Source organism: Canis aureus, chromosome 21 (genome assembly GCF_053574225.1).
Source record: "Canis aureus isolate CA01 chromosome 21, VMU_Caureus_v.1.0, whole genome shotgun sequence".
NCBI classification, from domain to species: Eukaryota; Metazoa; Chordata; class Mammalia; order Carnivora; family Canidae; genus Canis; species Canis aureus.
In genome coordinates this window covers 7705205-7730116 of record NC_135631.1, presented here as the reverse complement: position 1 = coordinate 7730116, position 24912 = coordinate 7705205, and the positions used below count along the sequence as shown (strand labels likewise).

At 57.6% G+C, this 24912-nt stretch overlaps 1 long non-coding RNA gene across 4 annotated transcripts; it reads left to right on the top strand.

Annotated features, from left to right (window-relative positions):
* The first annotated feature begins 3472 nt into the window (after nucleotides 1-3472).
* On the top strand, nucleotides 3473-13776 carry LOC144292459 (uncharacterized). Of its 4 annotated transcripts, none has more exons than XR_013359851.1 (5): nucleotides 3473-3664; nucleotides 3825-4735; nucleotides 7571-8007; nucleotides 8778-9412; nucleotides 13473-13776. It is a non-coding gene; the product is annotated as an uncharacterized LOC144292459 (long non-coding RNA). The 4 variants fall into 4 exon arrangements; XR_013359850.1 differs by lacking the exon at nucleotides 13473-13776 and having other exon boundaries at nucleotides 3825-3886; nucleotides 4552-4735; nucleotides 8778-13466; XR_013359849.1 differs by lacking the exon at nucleotides 13473-13776 and having other exon boundaries at nucleotides 7886-8007; nucleotides 8778-13466.
* The last annotated feature ends 11136 nt before the right edge of the window (nucleotides 13777-24912 follow it).

Sequence of the window (24912 nt, the reverse complement as noted above, 5' to 3'; positions counted from 1 at the left end):
CAAAAGCAGAGCTGGGCAAGTGGACTGGCTTGGGGAGGTGGCACGCCTTTGTCACAGCCATTATTACAGGATACGGTGGTAATCATGCCACACCATCCTTGTAATTATGGGACATGGTTTCCCTTTTCAGTGAGGTGGCGAGGGAGGGAGAGAAGGCTGACCCTGGCGAGGCTGGGGCCAGTGCTCATGCCCTGGGGTTGGCCTGCTTTTAAAATAGGCTTTGCAGGGTGAGGCTCAGCCCGCTGGGACAGGCTCATTCTCCCTGACGCCTGGGCCTTATCACACATGGGGGCCTCCTAGAGACTCTGGGGCCTCTTTAAGACTCTGGGGCCCCCTTAGAGACTCTGGGGGCCTCCTAGAGCTGCTGGAGGCCTCCATAGATAGAGACTCTAAACAACCTCATGCATGAGTCAATAGCACTTGGGGTCTCCATTGCTCCCAAACGCTGCTCAGGAGTGGTTCAGAGGCCAGAACTCACTCGACCAGCTGAGTGTCACGGTGCCTAAAGCCACTCCCTCTGCAGACCTCCGTGTACCCCCTGCAGTTACCCAGGAGGACCCTCAGATAAGCCAGGAGATGCCCAAAGGTCACATACACTCTGCCCCCACCGTCATTCATCCGCTGAACACCTACATGGTCATGGGGTGTTTCAATGCTTCTTGTAATCTCAGGAAGTCTGTTTTCAATTCAACCTGGTTCTTGGAGCACCTGCTGTGGGTAGGCCCCGACTCAGCATTGGGAGGGAGTGGGGTGCAGAATGAGCAAGAGGAGGCCCCAGTCCCCCAGAGTCAGTGAGAGGCTGGAGAGACAAGCCTGGGGCCTGGCAGTGGGTCGCGAAGGGGCTGGGGCCCAGCCTCAGATAATTACTTCTTGGCATCTCAGTCTGTGCATCTGTACCAAGGGCCTCGGCAGAGGCTGCTTCTCTGGGTTTTGCAAACCTTGAAAGAGAATCCAACTTCCAGCCCAGAACCTAGCGAGTCGTAGGGCTGGTTTAGAGGGGCGTTGCTATTCGTACCATCCTTAGGTGAGGAAGGCAGGGTTGTGTAGTGGGACGCTGACACGCAGGGAGTCCGCTCCCAACAGAGCACAGGGCCGGCCGTGGCCCCTGACCTGTACGCCAGCAGAGGGGCGGGGGGGTGGCTTTTGGGCAGAGGCTGGGAGAAGACAGGGAGCTGGGGGAGCGAGTGGAAACAGGCCAGGGTGGCAGGTATCGGGGGTCCAGTGGGGGTTGAGCCAGAAGGCATGGCCAGATCAGACCAGGCTCTGGGCTGCTGCTCTCAGCAGGACAGAGTATCTTTCGATAAAATACAAAGAAAAAAATACAATTGTATGAAGGCGAAATTCACATAACACAAAATTAACTATTTCAAAGCGGACAATTTAGTACATTCTTGATGTCATGAGACCTTTGCCACCATCAGGTTCCAGAACATTTCCATCGGTCCAAGTAAAGCCCCACGCCCCATGAAAGCTCTCCCGGCTTCGGGTCCCCCAGCCCCAGCAAGCGCCTGTCTGGGGCTCTCCCTCTCTGGATTGTCCTGACCTGGACACTTCATGTCCATGCAGCCACACAGTATATGGTCTTCTGTGACTGCTCCTCTTACACTGTTCCTTTTTTCTTGGTCCTCTTCATACATGATTTTTTTGGCAATTTGTTTGGTAATCTGTGTTGCAGATCAGAACGTTGTTTCCTTTTGTGATGGAATAACTATTCTACGGGATGGCTCCGCCACAGTTGTTTAGTGCACCTAATGATGGACATTTGGGCTGCTTCCAGGGGGGCCCCCCGAAGCGCCTGTGGGGGCAGAGGCTCTCACGATGTCCGAGGGTCCCCAGCAAAGCTGGGCAGAGAGCTCAGAGGCCCAGGAGGAAGCAGCGTGAGCTGGGGCGACCCAAGCGCAGCCTTCCCAGCAGCTGCTCACTGTGGACAGCAGGGGCTCCCGACAGTGGACACAGAGGGCCTGCACCCGAAGGGGGTCTATGTCCTCGGGCTTGACTAGCAGAGGGGCCCCCAGACTGGGCGAGCCGCCTGCCTCTGCTCCCCTCGGGAGTCTGTTTATTTAACTAGCACTAAGAAGCACTTACTGGGTGCCAGGCCCTGTTCCAAGTACTTAATAAATATCAGCCCTCGGCACTGCATCCCCACCTTACAGATGAGGAGCCTGACGCTCAGAGAGGAGAAGCCACACTGTAGTGAGTGGGGACCGGGGACTTGCAGCCTCTGCTGAGCCCTGCGCTCTGGGCTGGAAACCCCATGTTCCCAGACCTCCTCCGTCCACGACCCACGTCCCGATATGAACCCGAGCCGTGATCCTCCTAGACGGAGATTTCCTTCCTATTTCTCTTTAACCCAGCTCACATTTCACATTTCAGCAACCTTTTCACTGTTGCTTTTATTTTTTAATTCTAGTCAAATACACATGACATCTACCATCGGCCGTGTTTGAGCGCGCAGTTCAGTGGCGTTAAGTGCGTGCACACTGTTGTGTGGCCATCACCACCGTCCACCTCCAGAACTTTCCATCCTCCCAAGCCGAACCTCTCTGCCCATCAGACACCAACTCTTCCCATCCCCACCGCCTCCTGCCCAGCACCCTCCATCTGCCCTGCGCCTCTGGACAACCCTAGGGACCTCCGACGAGCAGAATCACACAGGTTTTGTCCTTTTGTGATGGACCGACTTCACTTGGCAGCATGTCCTCAAGGTTCAGCCATTTGTGCCACATGTGTCAGAATGTCCTCCCATCCTAAGCCTCATCAGTATTGCTCCTGTGGATGAAGCATTGGCCGTGAGCAGAAGGTGGCACTTCAGTAAAGCATAATAGAAATGCAGCAATGTTCAGGTGGACCTGGATGTTTTGGGGACCCTAAACCCCACCAGCGGTGCCCCCCACCCTGCCCCCGGTGGAGGTGACAGGCCTCCTGGCACCAAGCCGAGACGTCCTCTTTGGCACACTCCAAAAGACCAAGAGAGGAGAAGCCTGAGCCGTGTCTGCACCGTGTGCTGCATGGCCCTGCTGCCCAAGTCCTCGTGCCACCTAAAACTGGTTCCCTTTGAGCGGAAAGTAGGTTTGCAGAACACCAGTGGCGGCATGCTGCATCCAGGGAGATGCCAGAAATAGCAGCCACCGCAGCTGCGCACGATGGGGTTCTGTGAGCTGCCACCGTGGCCCCGGCCTGTTGGCTGTGCTCTCTTCCAGCTGCAGGGGGGCAGCAGTGGGCACAGAGCTCTTGGGCACCACAGCCACACCAGACCCACACATCTGCTCTATTTGTCATCTGTACGGCCTCAACCATATGAGGCATGGGATCCTGTCCCCGCTTACAGCTGAGGAACTGATACCAGGGTTGGGCGAACTGCTCGCCGAGTCCACACAGCTGCTGTCAAATCCAGTCCATTGGATTCTAGAACTTTCTAGTTGATTCCAGAATGCTTTCCACCACCCCATGCCAACCTTCTGTTTTCACTCAACAGGTTGTTACCAGAACAATAAGAAGGCTATGGAAACAACAGAGGAAGCATCCTATTTAGGCCTTTTGATGTGCTGTGTCCAGAATCCGGCTGGGGCTCCGTGGCCTCTCCTCAACCTTCTGCCTGTTTGTTTGTTTGCGGGATGAGGTAGGCGGAGGGCCTCAGGGAGACGCTCATCTCACAGCCTTCCAGGTATGACTAACATCCTGCGGCCTGTTTACCCTCAGAGGCTGCTCATATTGCTTGAATTTTTTGAATTAAACAGACTCTAATTAATGGTGCAAATATTTACGCTCGATGCCCCATCAAAGGATACACAGCCTGGTTTTTTTTTTTTTTTTTTTTCTTTCAGAGTAAATAACACTGATGCCAAGGCTCTTGGCCATAAATCAGGGGTGAGATTATGGGCTCCAGGTATGTTTTCAATCGGTTCAAAGATGGTAGATTTATATACAAAGACCCTAATTCAACACATCTGGTGGCTCTTCCTCCCCCTCCCCAAAAGGCGAAAGGTGAGCAGGCTTTCCTTGGTGGAGATGATTAGGCTTCCACTCAGGAGTTGATGGCGAAATGCCTCTTCACCTGGGGGTAGCATGAAGACAGAACAGTCAAGAAGGCAGGCTGCCGTCACTGGGGGAGCCTGTGCTTCTCCAGGCTGGGGCGTTTTTCAGGTGTTTTGCCAACAAAAACTTGAGACGTCGCCATCTGATGATCAGGGTGCTTGCCCTGCCCGATGGCCCAGCCCATCAGACGGCTTGGAGCGCCAGGCCCTCCGAAGAACGGGCAGGCAGGCCCCAGGGCCCTCAGGGTCTTTTGCTGGGGAGAGTGGTTTTGTCCTCAGGCCTCACTCTCTTCTGCGGTATGGTTGGGGGATCAGAATTCCCAGGGAAAGAGAACACCAGGTCACACGGCCCTTGGGGACACCTGCCTGCCCGGCCCTCCCTCCCAATGTCCTCAGCTGAGCTCTTTGAGCCTCCCTGGGCGACCTTCCCTCCCTCCTTGGGCCACAGAATGCAAATGACAAGCGTTCTGAGACAGGACTGTTGACAAAGCCTCCTCTCCCTGGCGCTCGCGATAAGGCATTCCCAGACATTCGGAGGGAATCTGAGAACTTAAAGTCTGGCTCAGTTATCTCCAAAGGGCTCAGTGCTGGGAGGACATTGTGCCCACCGTGCCCTGGGCAGTGCAGTACACAAAGCCACCGTCGTCTCAGGGGACTCTTCTGATGAGGAGTCGGCTTCCAGCATCCCTGAAAAGCGGAGGGTAAGTGCATATCCCCAGGTCACCCTTCAGCTTCCCCTGTGATGCATTTGCTTTAAAAGTCTCCTGCTCAGAGAATCAGGCAACCCTGGCCTGAGGCCTGGGGGCTGTGCTGGCCGGGGGCTGGGGGCGGTGGGCAGGCCTGCTGCTGGTCCTGTGCAGGCCGGAGGGCTGTGGCAGATCCCAGTCTGCAATGGTAACTCTGCCACCCCCTGCTTGCCATTGGGTGGGCATCCTGCTGCTAGCACAAGCCTGGGCCCTCAGAACTGGGCATGGGGAGGCTCCTGCACAACAAGCTCCTCCCAGCCACGGCTCGGCCTCTGCTGCATGTTTACTACATCTGTGGTCTTGGCACATGGGGCATGTGCACAGGGCAGGGCTCTGGCATCATCACCTGTGCCCGGGTCAGTTCGACAGGTCAGGTGACACCCAAGCCCCCTCCTGGATCTTCAACCCGAAGGATTTAATAGCATTTTGAGTGAGCTGGGAGGCTGCCTTCTTGCTCTGGATGATGGCTCTGCTCAGACCTGGAGAAGCAGGGGAGAGTGGGCTGCAGATGGGGCTGGCTGGCATAGTGGGTGTGGCGGTTCACGATGGCACCTCTGCAGCCTTCTCCAGCACAGCCTCCCTGTCTCATCCACGGCCTGGGAGAAGCAGCAGCCCCAAAGCGCCCATCTCTGGGGCAGGGATGAGGATGAGGTGGGCCCACGCAGGGAGCACCTGGCCCAGCGTCTTTCCATCTTGAGCTGTGAGATTACTGTGGTCGGTGCCGTGGGGCCTGGCAGCAAGCAGATGGCTCCTAGGACAGGGGCTTGTATGAGTCTGCTCAGGCTGCTCTAGCAAACACCATAGGCAGGGCTCCCACAGCTGAGACTCATGGTTCCCCCATCCTGGAGGCTGAAGCTTGGGGTCCAGGCACAGGCAGGTGGGGTCCCCCTGGGGCCTCTCTGCCTGTGTGTGGACGGCTGTGCTCTCCCTGGGTCCTCACGGGGTCATCCCTCCATGTGTGTCTGTGTCCTGACCTCCCCTCTCTTTATAAGGACTCCGGTCACATGGGATCAGGGCCTCCCCAGAGACCTCATGTTACCTTGATCACCTCTGTAAAGGCCCAGCTCCAGACACAGCCACATTCTGACCCAGGTACTGGGGGGTAGGACCCAAACACAGGAATTTGGGGGCATGATTCACCCCCTACTGGTTTTAATGAAAGGACAGTTTATGGAGGCTTGGATCTGGCTGCAGGATCAGCAGGGGGAGATAAGGCAGCCCTGTGCTAGTAACAGGGGGAGTCAGGCCAGGACCCCTGGAGGCTGGGCTGGAGGAGATGGCTGTGGCCTTTGGGGCAGGGACCCCTGCTTACAGGGGAGACCAGAGGACAGACCCCCCCAGTCCTCTGTTCTGATAGCCACAGGTGTTGGAATCCAGAGAGTGACAAGTAGGCACAGTCCACAAAGGCCATCTCCCTGGGGCGCAGAGCAGAGCAGGGGGTGAGAGAGCTGGGGAAGGTGGAGGCTCCAAGCACCGCACAGCAGATCACTGCTTGGACTCATCCATGAGGACTGATTGATAAACTAAACAGAGAACAAACTAAAACAAACAAACTGATCGGCCACTATGCTCCTCCAGCCAGTAGGTTTCGAGCGAACCGTTCTGCGATGCAAGTTGCCCCCCCTGGTAGACAGCCCGCGGCTCCCAGGGGGCCTCAGGACTGGGCTTTGGACATTTTGGGAAGAGGGCTGCCTCAAGACTAGCTCCTTTTCCCATTTGGGGGTCCCCCTGGGTGTGATCCTGGTGGGTGCAGAGTGGGTGGGTTCCCACTCTTCCATGAGGTGGTGGGAAGCTCTGACTCCCGGGCAGTCGGGCCAAGGACATGTGATTCTGCTTGGCCCTTGAGCACCGGGCCTCGGGTCCAGGGAGGGCAGCGGGAGGATGGTCTCAGGACAGCAGGGCAGCCGTGCGCAGCGGCTGAGATCTTGGGATAGTAGGAGAGAGGACGCTCGCCTTTCCTTCATCCATCCCGTTCTTTTCCAGAGGGGGAACCACGGTGGATTTCTGTTGCTTGCAGTCAGGGATCCCAACTCAGGGAAAGTGACCTCTGCCGTCAGGCCCAGGAGCCCACTGGTCTCAGGCATCTTCCTTCTGAGCCACTGGTGTGGTCTCATTTTGTGGATGACACATAGCAATTCTTCTTCCCCTCTTGGGATTGGCTGCCGGGAGTCTCAGGGACAACTCTGGGGTGGTGCCTGGGGCAGGTGGTCAGGATGACGTGCCCCCCAGGTGAGCCCTACATTCTTTGATCCAGTGCCTGGCCAAATGCATGGGGGGTGGAGGGTCCACCTGCTAAGAGAAATTGCTGACTCGCTCCCGCTTGTCCTTTGCCCACTCGGCGATCTTGGGCCACTGCTCTTTTCTGTCTCCTCTTGTGGGATGGAGATCCACGTAGCACCTACCCCCACGTTGTCCCGGAGGGCAGTGAGCACAATGAGGTCAAACCCTCCATGTCTGTCCCGCAGCAGCCATTCTGTGGGCGCTGGGTGTTACCTGCAGCCACCCCACTTCCAGAATCTTATTTTTTCCTGTGCCTTATTGTTTGTATGACCTCCCAAATTATTATGCTTCTTGTGGAATTTAAAATATCTTAGCAAGCTATGGGGACACCCGCATGGCTCAGTCAGTTGGGCGTCCAACTCTTGGTTTTGGCTCAGGTCATGATCTCAGCATCGTGAGATTGAGCCCCACATGGGGCTCCATGCTCAGTGTGGGATCTGCTTGGGATTCTCTCTCTCCTTCTGCCCACCCACCCCTGCTCTCCCATGCTCTCTCTTTCTTTCTCCCCAGCTCCTAAAGTAAATAAGTAAGTCTTAAAAAAAAAATCTCGACAAGCTACCCTAAAACCCTGTTGGAGGTGGAATCCAGAAAGCAGCCTCTCCGGTAGAACACGCGCACCGATGCCCTACACCCCCCGGGAACATCTCCCTGGAGCTGTTAGATCAGAGAATTAAAAGTATTTTTCATCTTTAAGAGAGTCTTTAAGGACCAATAGAAAATACTTAGAAACATGGAAGACTTCAGGCAATAAATATTTATTGAGCACCGCCCTGGCACCGGTTCAGACGCTGAGGGCGCAGGACTTTGTAAAAATCTTTGCCACAGTGGAAATGATATTCCTGCACGGGAGGAAGAAGATAGGCGGCAATACCATGTTGGAGAGCAAGGAGTTTTGAGGAAGAACGAAGCAGCCTGCGAGGACACAGAGCGGGCTCCCACAGACAGAGGTCAGGAAGGGACGTGTGTGCATAGGCCTAGGGAGGGAGGGCAGGGCGTAGTGCAGGCATCCGGGGAGGAACGTTCTGGGCCCAGGGGGCAGCCATGCAAAGGCCCTGAGGACGGCCGGCTGTTGCGTCGGCACCATGCACAGCGCTCTCAGGGATGCCGGTGAGGGGTAGGGAATCCTCTTGGATTTATGAACCGTGCCTGGAGGCATAATTGCGGGTAAATGTTGATACAGCATATTTGCACAGAAATATCTTATCAGGATGCAGTGTGAAAGCGATGAGAGCCAGTTGGTCAGGAATTGTTTTACGGCTCCAGGAAAATGACACATGTCATGGGAATCGCAGGGTTTCACAGACTCTGCAGGCGGGGAGGGTGGGCTTCACGGGGGTGCGTGCAGGGTCTCGCCAGGAGAGGAGGCCGTTCAGCTGTCCGTGAGGCACTTGCCGGGTAACCGAATGCACCCGCGGTGACACCCACGTTCTGTGGGGGCCGCCAGATTTGTACCCACATGACCATGCACACACCTAACAGAAAAGTCTGGGTGCGGTGGCTCGCGCTGTCCGTGTTAGACCACAGTGGCACGGCGCTCCTGCACCTGCCCGGTTGGTAGCCTGGCGGGACGAGGGCTGGGGAACCTCCTGAACCTGTGCCACAGACTGCCAGTTGTCCCCCAGTATTTCTTCTTTGCCTTTCCTTTAAAAAAACCTAATTCTTAGCTGGCATGTAACCACCCAGAACAAAGACTGCATGTTTCCGGCTTCCTTTGCAGCTCATTGTGGCCGGGGAACTAGACTCGGGCCAGTGGGAACAAATGAAAGTATGTGAACAACCTCCAGGGGAGAAGAGTGCCTTTCTATGCCTTTCCTCTCTCCGGTGCTGGAATGCCGTTCTGATGGCTTGAGCTCATGCAACCATCTTGGGTCACGAGGTGGATGCCTTTGCTGAGCACAGCAGAGCAGCCTGAGAGAAGGACCCCGGGTCTCTGACGACTTCACGAATCCCCCGACCAGTCCTGGGATCCTGACATGCCTACCTCTGGATTTGTCTTATGTGAGAGAAAATCACTTTCACCTTTTCAAAGATAACTTTTCTGTCCCTTGCTGCTGAACCAACAGAGGCTTTCCCTTCACTGTGGCTGTTTGTGCAAGTCCCTCATCACGACAGAGATGAAGAAAGAGCCCCAGAGAGGGGGCGTGATCTGCCCAAGGTCGCAGAGCTCCTCTTACATAAGCATTTCATTTCAAGCCTGCATGAAATAATTGTCGGAGCAAACAGCGCTTGCCTCTCAAGGGCCAGCCAAGACCGTGGCTCGGCAAGTTCACGGGAGGACTAATCGATGGGGCTGGGGACACTTTGAAGGCCTTCGCCACCCGCCACCCACCACCATGGTGGCCATCAGCCCAGGTTTGCCCCATCTTCCCCGACGCCGCGTGCAGAACCTGGTTCCTCCATCTGACTCAGAGAAATCGCTCCCCTGAGGCTCTGGGACAGTTGGGTGTGTGGATCCATCGTGTCTCGTCACACTTTTTGATGTGTGACACCCCTGTGCTGGGTTCCTCTCGGCAGATAGAAGCTCCCACAGGCTCTCCGCACCCCTGCTCCTATTTGTCTGCATTTCCTGTTGGCAGAGACCATGGCAGCCCTGCCCTCGCAACCTCCTGTCGGGGACCCCTCCTCTGATTGATGAGGGGTGACACAGCTTATTCTGGCTACCGCCTTGCCATTGGGTCTCCCCAGACTCCTAGCTGCCCCTTCCTCCTTGTCCTGAGAGCCTGCGGTGGCATTTCATGGACTTCTCTTGGCTACAAGAGAGACAATTTCTCAGTAGAGAGTCGGATGTCACCCTGATGACAAAATAGGGCTGTAGCCAGAGAGAGACCCTTCCCAGCCCGACGTCAGACAATGAGCCTCACCGGGAAGACACGGCATGTGCACCTGTCCTTCCGGTTCTCTGTGGGGGGGACATGCCCATTTTACAGAAGTGGAAGCCGGAGTTGAAAGGTTGATGTGTCCCAGGCCACTCCAGCTAGGCAGACCCAGCACCGGGATCTAGCCCCTGCCCCGGACAGACCCCACAGCCCCTCTACCCCCTTCCCAGCCTCCACCTTAGGAGGCAGTCTCCACACACTGACCCTGAAAGGGTAACAGCTGGAGAAGGGGAGTGGCCTCCCACTGCCAGCTATGCACCCCTACCCCTGGTCAGGGGCCCTCCCCCTGGACCCACAGCCCTTGCTGTACCACAGCTGTCCGACATCCTGCAGAGGAGCTGGTTTCCATTCATCCTGGAGTCACCAGCAAAGGGTGGTGTAACCTCATTTACACGAGAGTGTGACTGACCCTTGTCTGTCTAACGGCTCCCCCACTGCAGATGTCAGTGTCACAATCAAGGGGACTGTTCCTAGAGTTTAGTGAAGGGTACAGCTGCCAACAGCAAGCAGGGGTCTTCCCAGGGGATCCCTCAAATTACAGCCCCGGGCCATGCCAGGGAGGCACTTCGGGCCAGGATGGAAGCCCACGGGCTGTGCAGTGAGCAGAGGAGTATCGCTCACTATGCAGCTGCTGGACAGAAATCCCACTCCTGAAGAGTGCTCCCGGGAGAGCTGGAGGCTGCTGTCTGAACCCCCAGAGCTGAACTAGAGGTCTGCATGCTCCTCCCCTGCAGATGTACATGGTGCAGCCAGCGGCGCCCCGGGCCTTCCCCAGCGTGACCCCTCCTCCGGGCAGCCTCTCTGGTCGCCCCCCCTTCAGCCTTCACCGTCCTGGTGAAACGGCTCGTGCATTCGTGCCTTTGCCCTGAGAATCAGTGCTTCCTGGAATCCACCCTCCTCCTCTGTGTGCATGGAGCCGCCCGTTCTCTGACCTCTGGGGAGGCTGCCTCCCCGTGACAAGCACTGTCCCCGTGTCCCCGGCCTGGCCGCCCGAGGGCTACCTCACGGGAGATAGGTCCTCGGCCGGTCTCGTGGGGATCTCAAACACTTGGCAACACCGTGTAGCTGAGTGAGAACTTTTCTGCAAACATCTGATTGCCTAATTCACATGCCTCCTCCCTCTGCCTTGAATCTCAGACACTTTGAGAACAAACCAAAAATAAAAATTAGTCCTTTTCCAGCTAATTTACTCACTTTTGCAAAATGCTCACTCTGTCCCCCTCTGCCCTTGGAGGTTACCTCCTGAAGGGAGCCCCAGGGGACCCTGAAGATGGAGGGTCAGTCCTGGGGGTGTTCTGGCTTGGACCAAGGCTGACCCCAGTGGGCTCTGACCTCTGACCCCTAAGGGGAAGCATGGCATGGGGCCCCCTCCTGTCACGCAGGGGAGGACGCCTGTGTTCCTGTCCTGGAGCTTCCTCCGGGAGCCAGGGGACGCTTTTCAGCTTTGTCCCTCATTCACCCACCCACCCATTCACTGCCGATGGAGTGATGTCATTCATTCATTCATTCATTCATTCATTCATTCATTCATTCGTGTACTAAACAGAGGACAGAGGGTGGGGCTGGCAGACGGATCCAAGTCAGACTTGGTGGCTGAATTCCTGTGAGTCAAGAGGTCGACTCTGCCCCAGAAAGGACCTCTGCCCTGCCCCCAGCGTCCCCAGCCGGCCCCGCTGCCAGGAAGGCCCTCAGAGGGCCCCGCTCCCCCACCCCCCGTAGGCCCCCTCTAGGAATCACAGGCAGGACGCGCATGATCTAGGAACATGGAGCTAGTTATTCACCGTCCCTGAGCGTCTGGGGTCTGGGCCAGCCGGCCAGGAGGCCAGGACCCCCATGAGGGTCCCTGCTTGTCTCGTGAGGCAGAGGGGATTGCTCAGTGCTGTTGCTCAGGACGGAAACTCCCTGTGGTACAGGGGGCCAGGCCTGGAGGCAGGGGCGGGCTGGCCTCCTAATTCTCAGCCCGGGCACAACGTCCCCTCTTCCTGCGGTGGCAGCGGTGGCGGCGAGTGGCTCAGGGGTTGGGCGAGGAGGCTCCCCAACAGCCCTGCCCCTACCAGCCGCCAGAGCCCCTGGTGGGTGGCTTCCTCTAGCCGGCCTTGGCTGTGCATAAAGTGGGATGGAAACCAGACCCCGAGCCGAGAGCCCTCCATACACCCCCACTAGGTGCTTCCCTACCCGTCCTTTGGGCTGGACACTGTTACTTGTCCCACTTTACCAATGAGGGTACCAGGGCACAGAAAGGTGAGGCAGCTTCCTCTGGGTGGCCCAGTGGGTGAACGAGAGTCCAGTCGAACGCTGGGGTCTGGCTCCAAAGCCTTGGCATCAGAGACGCCGTCTTGGGGCCCTTGAGGCTCCAGCACATCACAGCCTGAAGGCCTCACTAGACGTCCTGACTCAGCACTCCGTCCAGGCAGTACGGGGGTTCCCAAGGGACGGGGAGACTTGCCCTCAGGGGACGCAGGGCAGCGTCTGGAGACGTAGCTGGGTTGTCACAAGCAAGGGTGGGGTGCTACTGGCCTCTGGTGGGTGGGGGCCAGGGATGCTGGCAAACATCGCACCGTGCACGGGACAGCCCCCACGACGAGCAACAATACAGCCCCAAATGTCAGCAGTGCCCAAGTGGAGAAACTGGGGTGCTCATTATTACTCTCAGGAGGGGCCTGCCTCCGGAGGGCACCTTGCATCACCTACCCACCTACCTAGGTCGGGCCTGCTGTCCTGGGGGTGCTTTCCTCGCTGGCTGGCTTGGGCACTGCCCAGAAGCCACACGCATGGGGATTTGGAGCGCAGACCAGGTGCCCGGACCCCCATCCCTTCGACACCCCTGCAAATCCCACCACTCCTTACTTGTCAGCAGAGGGTCCAGCGCTGTCTCCTCCATCTGAGCGCCCTCCACGTGCTCGCCTCTCATGGGTGCCGATCCCGGCGGCGGGTGGGGACGCCAGGGCTGCATGGCCCCTCTGGGCTGGGATCTCAGGCAAGGTGGCAGAAGCCACTCCCAAGGGTGAGCAGGGTTTGCAAAATGAGTCAGCGGGCAAGAGGGCTGGCAGCCAGGTGTCGATCGTGGGTTAATCATTAACACACAGACACTTCCCTGGGATCCCAAGGGACCCTCGGGCTTGGCCTCAGCCTTGGCCGTGGTCCTGGGAGACCCTCCGCATCGGGGCCCACCTTGGCCTGGTTGTCTGCTCAAGGGGAGGTCCGCACCCAGGGACCTGTCTCCCTTCATCCACATGGCTTCGGCTCTGAAAAGTCAGGGCCACAGGAGGAGAGCGGTCCCATTTTACAGCCCACACTGGGGACAGTCCCTTCAGACCACCATTCCCTCAGCGCCTCCTCTGTTTCCCACGCTGTGCCAGGCGCTCAGCGCAGATCACCTCCTTGGACATTGCCCCAACCCTGCAAGTGACGAGCTGTGTCCCCATCTCTCCCCGTGACGGAGAGAAGCCCCACAGGTGGCTGTCCCGCGACAGGTGAAGAGCAAGAAGAAAAGGAATAACTCGTTTCTTCATTTGGGGTCTCTGTTTCCTCAACAGATAAACAAGCTGGCAGGTGGTACCTGCACCGCAGGCCGTTCAGGGGTTAAATGAGGCCACGCAAGGAAAATGCTGAGCTCGGGTCCCGAGCACACAGTAGCGCTCAATAAATGTTGGCTGTGTCTCAGGGCCCAGGATCCTTGCCTGATTTGTCGCTGGTGTGGACTCATGTGACAAGTGTTGGCCGGATGGTTGTCAGGTGACTTGGCCAAAGCCACAGGTGGGTCTCAGTATAGGTGGGTCTGCCTCGCAGGGATGTGCTTCTTCCCAATGCCGCTTCGAGCCTGGGATTTTCTTCATCACCTGGGAAAGTGGGTTACCCCCAGGTTAGGTGTGCAGGTGTGCGGGTGTGCGGGTGTGTACGTGTGTGGGCAGCTGCTGGGCGGTGGCCGCCTGGCATTCCGGCAACAGGGCAGGCTCTCCTGACCGGAGGAGGGACGCCAGGGTGTGAACATGCTGTGGGGGCCGGTGGGGGAGCCGGGGAGGCCTCCCCCTGGAGGATGGGGAGCTCTGAGTCGATAGGGGGATCTTTGGGGGTGTCAGGGCAGGAAAGCAAAGGATTGGGTGCTGTTCACCTCCCCAAAACCAGCTGTAGACTCAGCTGATTTTAGGAGTTTTCCTCCAAAGCTGGTCCTGGCTCTCTCTCTTGGCCTCCGTAAACCCATCCTGCTCAAACTTGGAGGAGATTTTTTTTTTCTGAGATATTTAAGTAATCTCCACATCCAACATGGGGCTCAAACCCACAACCCCAGAATCAAGAGTCACATGCTCCACTAGCAGAGCCAGCCAGGCACCCCTCGAACAAGATTTGAGGGATGGGAATCAGAGACTGCCGTGGGGAGAGACACAATAATATGTTTCATTCCTTCTTCGTTCGTTCATTCATTCATTCATTCATTCATTCATTCTCGTTTCCAGAAAACATTTCCTGAGCACCTGCACTGTCCAGAAAGTATGCTCTGAGGCTGGGAGCAGAGGGGGAGTAGAGGGGGAGCAGCCTGAGCTCCTGACGCCAAGCAGGGTAGGGAGCAGAGGGGGAGTAGAGGGGGAGCAGCCTGAGCTCCTGACGCCAAGCAGGGTATGGTGCAGTGCAAGGGTCCTGTGGCTAAGGAATTCCATTTTGGGTGTGCCTGGGTGGCTCAGTCAGTTGAGTGTCTGACTCTTGGCTTTGGCTCAGGTAGTGATCTCAGGGTCATGTGATTGAGCCCCATGTTGGGCTCCACAGTCAGCACAGAGTCTGCTTGAGATTCTCTCTCTCCCTACTCGCTCATGTGTGCACACACTCTCTCTCTAAAATAAATAAATCTTTTTTTTAAAGATTTTATTTATTTATCTATTCATGAGAGACACACAGAGAGAGAGAGAGAAGCAGAGACACAGGCAGAGGGAGAAGCAGGTTCCGTGCAGGGAGCCCGATGTGGGACTTGATCCTGGGACTCCAGGATCAGGCCCTGGGCCTAAGGCAGCGCTAAACCTCTGAGCCACCCGAGCTGCCCTAAAATAAATAAATCTTTTTTTTTTAAGTTTTTATGTATTTATTCATGAGAGACACACAGAGAGAGAGGCAGAGACACAGGCAGAGGGAGAAGCAGACTCCCTGCGGGGAGCCCGTCATGGGACTCGATTCCAGGACCCTGGGATCATGCCCTGAGCCAAAGGCAGATCCTCAACCGTTGAGCCACCCAGGTGCTCCAATAAATAAATAAATCTTAAAAAAAAAAAAAAAAAAAAAGGAATTCCATTTTGAAGGCGAGACGGGAGCACTCCTGCTGGCCCTGACCTGTAGGACCCTCCCGCTCTAGAACACAGTCTGTCTGCGCTGACGGCCCGTGTAGGAGCCAGCGCGGCCCCTGGGGCGAGGATAGGCTCCCCCGCAGGCGAGGCGAGGCCACACGCGGGGCGCTCCCGCCAGCAGGTGGAAGCTTTGTTTGGCATTTAAAGCCTCCTAATGGGTTCCCATCATTTACAAGTGTCTGATTATTAACACCAATCACTAATCCCTGGCCCGCCGGCCACGGGCGTCCTGTGATAAATGCTGCCAGGGCGGGAGGGTCCCCCACGGCCCCCCCCCGGCAGCCGCCACCCCCTGATCCGAGAGGGCTGAAATAAATTCTCGGGCAGAAGAAGGCATCTCACGCACGCAGCTCCGCGGGCTGCCCCGGGCCAGGCGCTTCTGTTTTAGCTCAAGCCCCGGAATAAAATCTTTAGGGCTCTCCCCGCCTTTAAATCACGCGTCTGGAAGTTCAAAGCCTGGTTCTGCCACCCGGCTGCCTGGAGGCGAGACGGGGTCACCTCTCGGGTTCATTAGTGTGTTTAAAAACTGACGGATGGTTGTTTCTATAAGGAAATGATAACCGGCTCGGGGCAGAGCAATTGGACGCCGCGAAGGGAGAGGCAGGGCGCGCGGCATTTCTCCCCGTGCCCTCCGGGCCGCCCGGCCTCGCGGGCCGCTGTAAACACTGAAATGTAATATTGCCTTATTTGGTCACGGAGCCAAGTTATCACTTGCAGAGGGCTCTCTGCTCTCCACTGGGTGAGAAACCATTAATTCTGAGTCCTCGTCCACCAGGCAGGGGGAGAGCGCGTGCTGCCCGGGTTGATCGCGCTGGGTTCAGGACCCCCATTTGGAAGAAGCCCCCCACCTCCTCCCCGGGGCCCCTCGTGCACCTTTTGCACACACCGCCCCCGGGGCAGAGCCGGAGCGAGGCGTGTCGTCCCGAAGCCAGGGCCCTGGCAGGCTTTGGGACGCACCAGGTGTCTAGGTGCAGGGGACCGCCTAGGTGCAGGTCATACGGAGCTCACACGGGTTTTAGACAATAAAACTGGTGGTCTTGGGGTAGAGCAGGATTCAGGAGTGGCGGGTGCCCCTGGATTTCGGGAGGATCCCCGGAATGCTCCAAACCCTGGCAGGCAAAGCAGGGGCGGGATGTTGGCTGTGGTTGGTGTCCATGGGGTGCCAGGTGTCCTGATCACTGAAGGGGGTTTGGTTGGCCCCAGGGTCACTGTACAGAGGAGGGGGGTGGGGGGACTCCAGATAGGTCTGCTTCCGTTGGAGTCACGCTGGCTGGGCCCTGGGGCTGGAACCCAGAGGCCTGTCACAGCCGCGAGGCGGAGAGGCTGCCCAGAGAGCCCATGGACGTTTCCCCGGGGAGCCAGCTGTGTGATCCCCAGTCCAGGGACGGGAGAGATGCCCATGCCCTCCTGTGAGAGGCTGGCCTCCGTGAAAGGCACAGTCCCCCCGGAGGCCGACGACTCTCCGTGACCAGCGTCTGCCCTGAAGGGTCATCTCCAGGGACAGCACAGTGTCATCCCAAGGAGATGAAGGGGGGCACGAAAAGGCTGTGACTCACAGGCTGCCCAGAGCCGGGGCGTGCTGGAGCCAGGCCCGGCATCGGTGGGTCCTGGACTGTGGCACCAGCCTGGCCATGGCCTACGGGGTGGGGAGAGGCGGGGGCTGCAGGGAGGCCGTTCACTCTGGGCCTCTTTCCCCGTCCGTGAAATGGGCTCACTGGGACCCAGTGTCTTAGAGGCTGTTGCAAGAAATTTGCAAGATGAATATATGCAAAGGGGCCGGTGGCATGTGGCAGGTGCTAGATTGATGGTGGGATTAAGGAAATAGTTTAATGAGAAAGTTTTATCTAAGGTTTTCAAAATACTGTTTCACTTACCGTTAATCATGATTGTGCATAAGAATGCAACATCCGGGAAGCATTCTAAAGAAAGAGACAGACCCTTTCCCCTTTCCTATCCCACTTCCTTCCGGCTGGGATACAGCCATGATGGCTGGAGCCAGAGCAGCCATTTCAGACGTGAAGTAGCTTTGAGGATAGAGTCTTCATAAAGCAGAGCGGCAAAATCTAAGAAGCCTGCCCCTGTGAGATGGGCAGCACCGGCCCCATGCACATACCCTGGGGTTTTTATGGTCAATAAACCAACTTCCATATTGCTTAAGACAGTATGTGAAGGTTCTTCGTGAGCTATGATGAGCACGAGGAAGGTGAGGTAATGACCTCGGCTCTGATATCCGGAGTGGAAAGGAACTTAGTTAACCTTTCCTGTCTTTGTTTTTCACCTTTAAAATGGGTCCAGGGACACCCGGGTGGCTCAGCAGTTGAGCATCTGCCTTTGGCTCAGGTTGTAATCTCAGGGTCCTGGAATCGAGTCCCAGTTGGGCTCCCTGCATGGAGCCTGCTTCTCCCTCTGCCTGTGTCTCTGCCTCTCTCTCTCTCTGTCCGTCTATCATGAATAAATAAATAAAATATTTTTAAAAAAATAAATAAAATGGGTCCAAAAATTATGATTACAGTCATGATTATTACTCTCCTTTCCCTTTCCCCTGTAATAATCCCTGAGTCCACTGTCATCATTTGGCGTCCTCGCTCTGTGCTCCTGGGAGCCCAGCAACCCCTGGTCAGTGCAGCTGACTGTCCTTCTCTGTCTTCCGTGCTCGGGACAGGCCCCCGACAGAATTCTGTGACTCGGGGAGTCCTAGCGCTGATCGCAGCTCTCACCCAGTGTAGGCTGCGCCATGCAGCATCCTGCCAGCTTCTGCTTAAATGCTCCCAGGGACAAGGCGCACACTACCTCCCACACAACCTGGTTGTTGCTGGCCAGCTCTCTCCCTGAGCTGAGCACCAACTGTTTGCCCTGGGGTTTCCCCATCTAACCTAAACCTGCTGTCTGGGATTCACTCACCCCACAGACCTTATTAGGCACCTCCTTTCTGTGTTTGCTGCTGGGGGACAGGGACAGATGAGTTCTTGCCTCCGGAGGCTCACTTTTCAGGGGGGAGACGAGCACAGCATAAACAGTCAGGAAGCAGTTAGTTACTGAATTGTAACTGCAGCAGGTGCTGTGGGGTGGGAAACGGGACCAACCTGGCCCGGCCGGGCTGGGGCCCGAGTGACTGCATCTCGCTTCACCTGGAGCCATCCTGGCTCTAGCCCTAGAAGTCCCGCATCTCAGGGAGCCCTCTGCTCTGGGTACCCAGCGTCACTTGTCACTACCGGGCAGCCGTTCCAACTGTATTAGTTTCCTGGGGCCACCATCATGAATTATAGCCAATGAGGAGGCCAGAAGCCTGATACAGAGGTGTTGGCAGGGTGGGCTGTTTCTGAAGGCTCCAGGGGAGATGCTGCACTAACCCCTGTCTCAGCTTCTGGTGGCTGCTGCTGCTCCTTGGTGTCCCCCTGACCCCTCCCACCTCTGACTCCATCTGTGCATTGCCTCCCTCTCTGGGTCTGTGTCTCCTATCTCTTAAAAGGATACTTGTCATCAGATTTAGGGCCCAATCCATTCTAAATCCAGAATGATCTCCCGTTGCGATCCTTGATTATAAATATCATAACTTGATTACGACTACAAAAATCCTATTTCCAAATGAGGGTCATTCTTAGGTGCTGGGGAGCTAGGACTTGGACGTGTCCTTTTGGGTGCTAGAAGGACATGCTGGACCTACAAGGGCTGGAAGGGCAAACAGGACTTCCCTGGGTCTCCAAGAGGGGGAGGGTTGTAGACAAAAGATTCCAAGTAGCAGGAGTAGCATGTGCAAGAGCCCTGTGGCCAGGAGCTGACACATTAGGGAATGTGTCTAAAGAGGAAAGAGGCACAGGGGCACTCATGGCAGTGCAAGCCATGGGGAGGAGTCTGGCACTTTCCACAGGTAGAAAGGGGACTTCTAGTGAATGATAAGTTATGGGGCCTGGAGCAGCCCTCCATGTGCTGCTCTGGTTGCTATAGGGCCCAAGTAATGCCCACGTTCCCAGGCTTCCCTGTGGCGCAGTGGGTGATTCCAGGTAAGCAGACAAAGCTGCCTGCATCATCCATCCTGGCACCTGCTGTCTCAGTCACATGGAACATGGGCTCTGAGGTTCATGGGGAGCAGCCTTGCTGCTGGGGAAGAGGCCTGCTGGGCCACCCCACACCCCAGGGGGCCATCCCTTGGGCAAGCTCTGCCTGCCTGGACACTGTGGATAGGGTAGTGTGAGGCTCCTTACTCCCACTGATGGTGTCATGACAGACAGGTGGAAAGCCTCAGGACAGACTTGGTGCAGAGCCGGGGCTGGGTGAGTAGGGGAGGGTGGCTGGCGGCCTGGAGGCTGCCCTGCACGGGGTCCAGGCCATTGTGTGGGCTTCGTACTGGACACCCGTCTGTGGTGTCCACATCCATAAAACCAGAGAGGCAGCCTTGAGGAGCTCAGGGTGGCAGACCACAGTTGTCCGTGAGCTTCCTGACGTGCCCACCCCTTTGCTTCTGTGCACGATGTTCCCATCTATCTGCACCGACGTGGCTGCTGAGGAAGCTGACACCCGAGGAAACCAAGCAACTGGGCTTCTGAAGCCACTCTGGGGGAGGAGGTGGCCCCAGGCCCTGGGTCTCCAGGCTTGTCTGGGCCGAGGCCCTGGAGGGTGACTGAGCCAGGCAGGCCCTTCCCTCCGCAGCTGCCAGCCGCTCCCGGGTGAGGGCAGGACCTGGGGTCTCCAGAAGCATCTCTTTTGAAACGTTAAGGAACCCTCTCTCCCCAAATGCTTGTGTGGAGGGGCAGCAGGGTGTGAACACCTGCCAAGGGAGCTGTTTGGTGTCCAGGGGCCCCCCTCACAACAGAGACAGGGGGCTTCATTCTGCCCATTATGCTGGAGCCCCGCCCATCATTTCCCCACACATCGTGCGGTTATTTGAATTGTCGGTGAGAATGCGGGGCGCTGCAGGGTTTGGCGGGTATCCTGGCAGGCACTTTCGCTGGGGCCTCGAGATACAATCATAGCTGTCTTATAAAGAGACACCCGAGGGAAGGAGGGGGTGGTGGTTTTTTTCCTTCTAAAATGTGTTCCCAGGTCTGCCTTCTGGGCTGGGTTCCTGAGAAATGCATAGGAGACCATATTTGGGAATATTGAGTTCTCTGGATTTTATGGGCATTAAACACTGGCTGGGAGCGCCGTGGTCTGGGCTTAGGTCTGCAGCAGGCGGCCGCTGCGTGAGATGGGGAGGACCTGGCAGCCCTGGTCACAGCTGGGGCTGCCGTGCGGGCCGGGCAGGCTGCTTGACCTCTCTGAGCTGCAGGACGAGGTGCCGAGTGTGCGTTGGGGGCCAGGCCAGTGGCCTCTGTGCTGAGCCCTGGGGGCGCGGCCGTGCTGGGCTGAGCAGGTCTGCTGGTGTGGCCCAGGCCTGATCCGGGCACCTCAGCCTCATTTAGCCCTCCTGAGGGCCCGGCTGATCCACGAGGCAAGTGAGCCTCAGAGTAGTTTAGCGACTCCATCAGGGACACACAGCCTGAGTGGTCAGAGCAGAGTTCAAGTCTAGAGCGGCACCTGCCAACCACCACTCTGCGGCGTCTTTTCAAATGCCTGCAAGGGACGGGGACTTGGCCCCATTGGTGGTGGCTTCCCAGCCACACTACAAGCCAGCCCTGAAAAAAAAAAGCAAAAACAAAACCCTTTTGGGGAATGTAAAATGGTGTGGCCACCGCAGGAAACCGTTTGGTTCCTGAGCAAGGTAGACATAGAACTACCACGTGACGCAGCAGGTCCACTCCGGGGGGATACACCCAGGAGAACTGAAAACAGAAGCTCGCACAAAAGATCGTCCCCCGGGGTCCATGGCAGTGTCACGCAGAACAGCCAAAAGGAGGGCACATGCCCCGTGCCCATCAGCGGGTGAGTGGAGGCACACACCGCGGTCCATGCGTCCGGTGGAGTATCGTGGTGCATAAAAGAAGAAAGAAGCCCTGACTCAGGCATCCACACGCGGGATCCTCGGGGACGTTGCAGCAAGTGAAAGACGCCGATTCCCAGAGACCGCGGATTGTTTGAGTTCATCTGTGCGGAGCACCGGAACTGGTGAATCCGTAGAGAGAAAGCAGGCGGGCGGCTGCGGGGGGCGCGGGAGGGTGGGGTGATGCGGATGGGCACGGCTTTCCTTTTGCGGAGGAGGAAGATGTTCTGGAACCAGATGGTGAGCAATGGCTGCACGACACTGGATGCACTAAGTGTGTGAATTTTACCACGATTTAAGCAGCCTCCTCGTAGATGTGGGGAAGCTGAGGCTGGGCCCGTGCGGGGCAGCCGTCTGTCTGGGGCAACGGGGGAAGAGGCTGGAGAAGAGGCCCCGGTGGCACAGCATGGAGGACACACGCCTGCAGGGGCTTCAGCAGGGAAGCCTGGGCACGAGACAGGCAGAAACACTCTCTGTCTCACCCTGAAATCTCCAGCGAAATGTTTTCCTCACGGATGCCCTGAGGCGAGTAGACCTGTGTGTGGCGTGTCCAGGTCAAGGCCGGCGGGGCGGGGAAGGCAGACGCCCTTGCCCTCTCCAGGGGCTGCTCACGGGGCCCCGGACGCCCCTGCCTCTGGGTGTCTGGCACGGGCTGTGGCCGGTGAGAGCGTCAGTGAACGGCCTGTGATGAACGGCTGCGTGATCCACATCCCAGGCGCTGAGGGGACAGGCACTCGCATGTCCCTTCCCATGGTCTCCCGTGGGAGAACCACATGCACCGTCTCCAGGGCAAGGTGGCTTTTGCTCCCTGGTGCCGCCCTCCCCACCCTGGCCATGAGCCCCAGATGGGGCTGACCCCTCTCTCCAGCTGTGGGGTGGCCTGCAACCCGGGGTGAGGGGGTGCTCCAGCACAGCACTCTCGGGCTCTGGTGACAGGTCCAGGGATGACCATGCAACCCGAGCCGGCCCAGTGACAGTCGGCCCTGGTAGCTGTGCTGGAGTCTTGGGTGAGACACGGCCTGGAGCTGCTGACGACATCTTTGCCAGAGCATAGGCGGAGAGTCGGGCCAAGTGCCGGAGGGAGGCAGGGTCCTAACTCGGGTCTAGCTGGCTCAGTTAGCGGAGACCACTGGTCACAGTGGCCATTCAGTTGGGAAGAAGGTGTCTGGGCTTTGGCATCAGCCAGGGGTGGATGTGGCTCCTTCCCAGCCACGTGCCAGCTGTGTGACCTGGGGCAGGACTCTCATCCTTGAGGCTCTATGTCCTCACCAGCAAGCTGGGCGCTGGGATGTCCAACACCAGGCACCATGGCCCCCAGTGCCACCTTGGTTGTCAGGCAGCCTGGCTCAGATCCCAGCTCCATCACTCACTAGCCACTTGACCCCTCCTGCCTCAGTTTCCCTGACTGTAAAATAGGGGTAATAAGGGTACTTCCTTCCTAGTGGTGGGGGTGCAACAGATGAGTCTGTGAGCCTGCAGGCTCAGAATGGCAGCCAGGTGTCACAGAGTGAAAGTCAGCTGTCCCTGGCATGGTGGTGGTGGGGACAAAGGAGACAGTATAGGAAGGGCACAGGCTTGCCTCCCACAGGGGTCCCCCTCTATGGCCCCATCTCCAAGCCATTCCAGGAGTCGGAGGTGGCTGGAGCCACCCTTCCTCCAGAGCGGACCAATCTGTCACCTGGTGACAGCCGTGCCTGCAGCCCTTGCCAGTCCTCAGCCATGATGCCAGCGTCCAGGAATGCCCCGTCTTCAGTCTCTACTTCAGGAGCTCATGCATCACAGCTGAAAGATAAATACATGCCATGAGCCTGGCTCAGGCGCCCACCCAGCTGGGGCAGGCATCCGCAAACACAGGGGTGCCACCCAGTGCTTGCTGGTGCCACACAATGGACTTGACTGCTCCTTGTTAAAAATGGGGTGTGAAAGAGGCCCAGGGGTGGTGGAGTGCGGGGTCCTGGCATCCTCATCTGTTCTGGTGGGAATGGGTGCCAGTCTAACCCAGCCTGACCCGGCCTGTGTGTCTGCGGCCCCTCTGGACCCTGTCCTGCACCTCCCTCATGCCCCCCTTCCCGCTCTGGTTCCTCTGGGCCTCGAGTCCAACCCCGGGGCCTCCCATCTGGCAGGTGACAGAGGGAGAAGGACAGCAGCCTCACAGAGGTTGAAAACTCCCTGCTGGTCTCCCAGGATTTGGATACACGCAGATTTGAATTAAAATGAGAACTGACTTAGGTCTAGAAATCTGCTGTTTAAAAAGAGAGAAAAGAAGAGGAAGATGTTAAATTAAATCTGTGCCCCTAATTTCACCCCAAGGGGAAGGAACTGTACTCATTAACCAAAGAACGCGTCACTTATAGGATTTTTGACCTAGATAGAATCCAAAGGCGCTGCGATCTCCAGTAAACCTCTGGCATCGAGCACAGGCCAAAGGGTTCCGAGAGAGAGTGACTTCAGAGCGCGGCCCCAAGCCACCCGGAGCCTGCCCCCGCTTCAGCGCTCCGCTGCCCCCATCTTAAAACCCTTAGTGATTTCATCTTTGAACTTCCATTCTGGGGTGAAGTCTGGGGAGCTGGGAGCTGGGGGATCCTCAGGCCACACTGGGTCTTTGGGACTGAGCATCCTGACGCGGGCACCGGTGTCTCCAGCACCACGAGTGGCCCAGTAACCCACCACGTGGTCCCTCCCTGTGTCACTTCCCGCCTCGGACCACCACTAGCACCGAATGCAGTAGGACCAGGAAGAAGCCAAATCAAGACGGCGCCATCGTGGGTGCTCCTGCGCTGCTACACAGCAGGCCACATCCGTGCACTCAAGCTCCCAAATGTGAGTCGGGTCATCTGGGCTCTTCCCCGTGTGCCTCCTGAGCCCTGACGTTTGCATTCGGACCTGGCCCCACGCCGATGGCCGGAGACTCTAGCTGTCCTCACTTTACAGCACTCGACGGTGAAGGAAGACGTCGGGAGAAGCTGAGAAAGAGGTGAGCTTCGAGGTTTCCACCTGGATCCACGTTGTTCTGCTTCCTGCACGAGGGCTGTCCTCTGTCGGCCACCAGGCCCCGCGGATGGCGAGGCCGGCGGCTGGATTTTCATTCCCGTGTCTTAGGGAGCTCTCTGCTCGTCGCCTTCGCTGCAGCGAACACAGGAGATTCTCACGGAGCCACAGGCCGAGGCCTCCCCACTACCTGGATGCCCCGAGGGGCAGGTGGGAGCACCCAGGTTCCTGCTCCTTCCTGCTCCTGCACCTGTTGCATGAAGGGGTCAGAGGGGTCGGGGCTTGCTCGGGTCGCCCTGCTCTGGCCCGGGTGCTGCTGTGGTCTGCAGCCCTGCTGTGGTCACCCACTCTCGCTCCTCCGGTCTGGCTGCCAGTCTCTTCCCAGCTGCTGGTCCACCCAAGAGGCTCACAGCTTCACCCCTGCCCCCGGACCAAGCCCGCCCTCCTGGATGGGCTCCTGCCCCTCAGACACCCTCCACGCACAGCTCCAGCCTTGACTCTACCGGGCCCTCCTCCGCGCTCACCACTCCTCTCCTACGGGGGGGCCCCTGGCCTTTGGAACACACCCTCCGGGATGCTTCCAACCTGCTGCTCCCGCAGCCCCAGGGGACCTTCCCGCTCCCTTCCTGGCACCAAGGTCTCTCCTTCCCGGCCCTGCCTGTCCCACCTGGAGAGGCCTCCCTGCCGGCTCTGAGCTTTTATGGATGATTTGCTCTGTCTCTCTGTCTCTGTCTCTTCCTC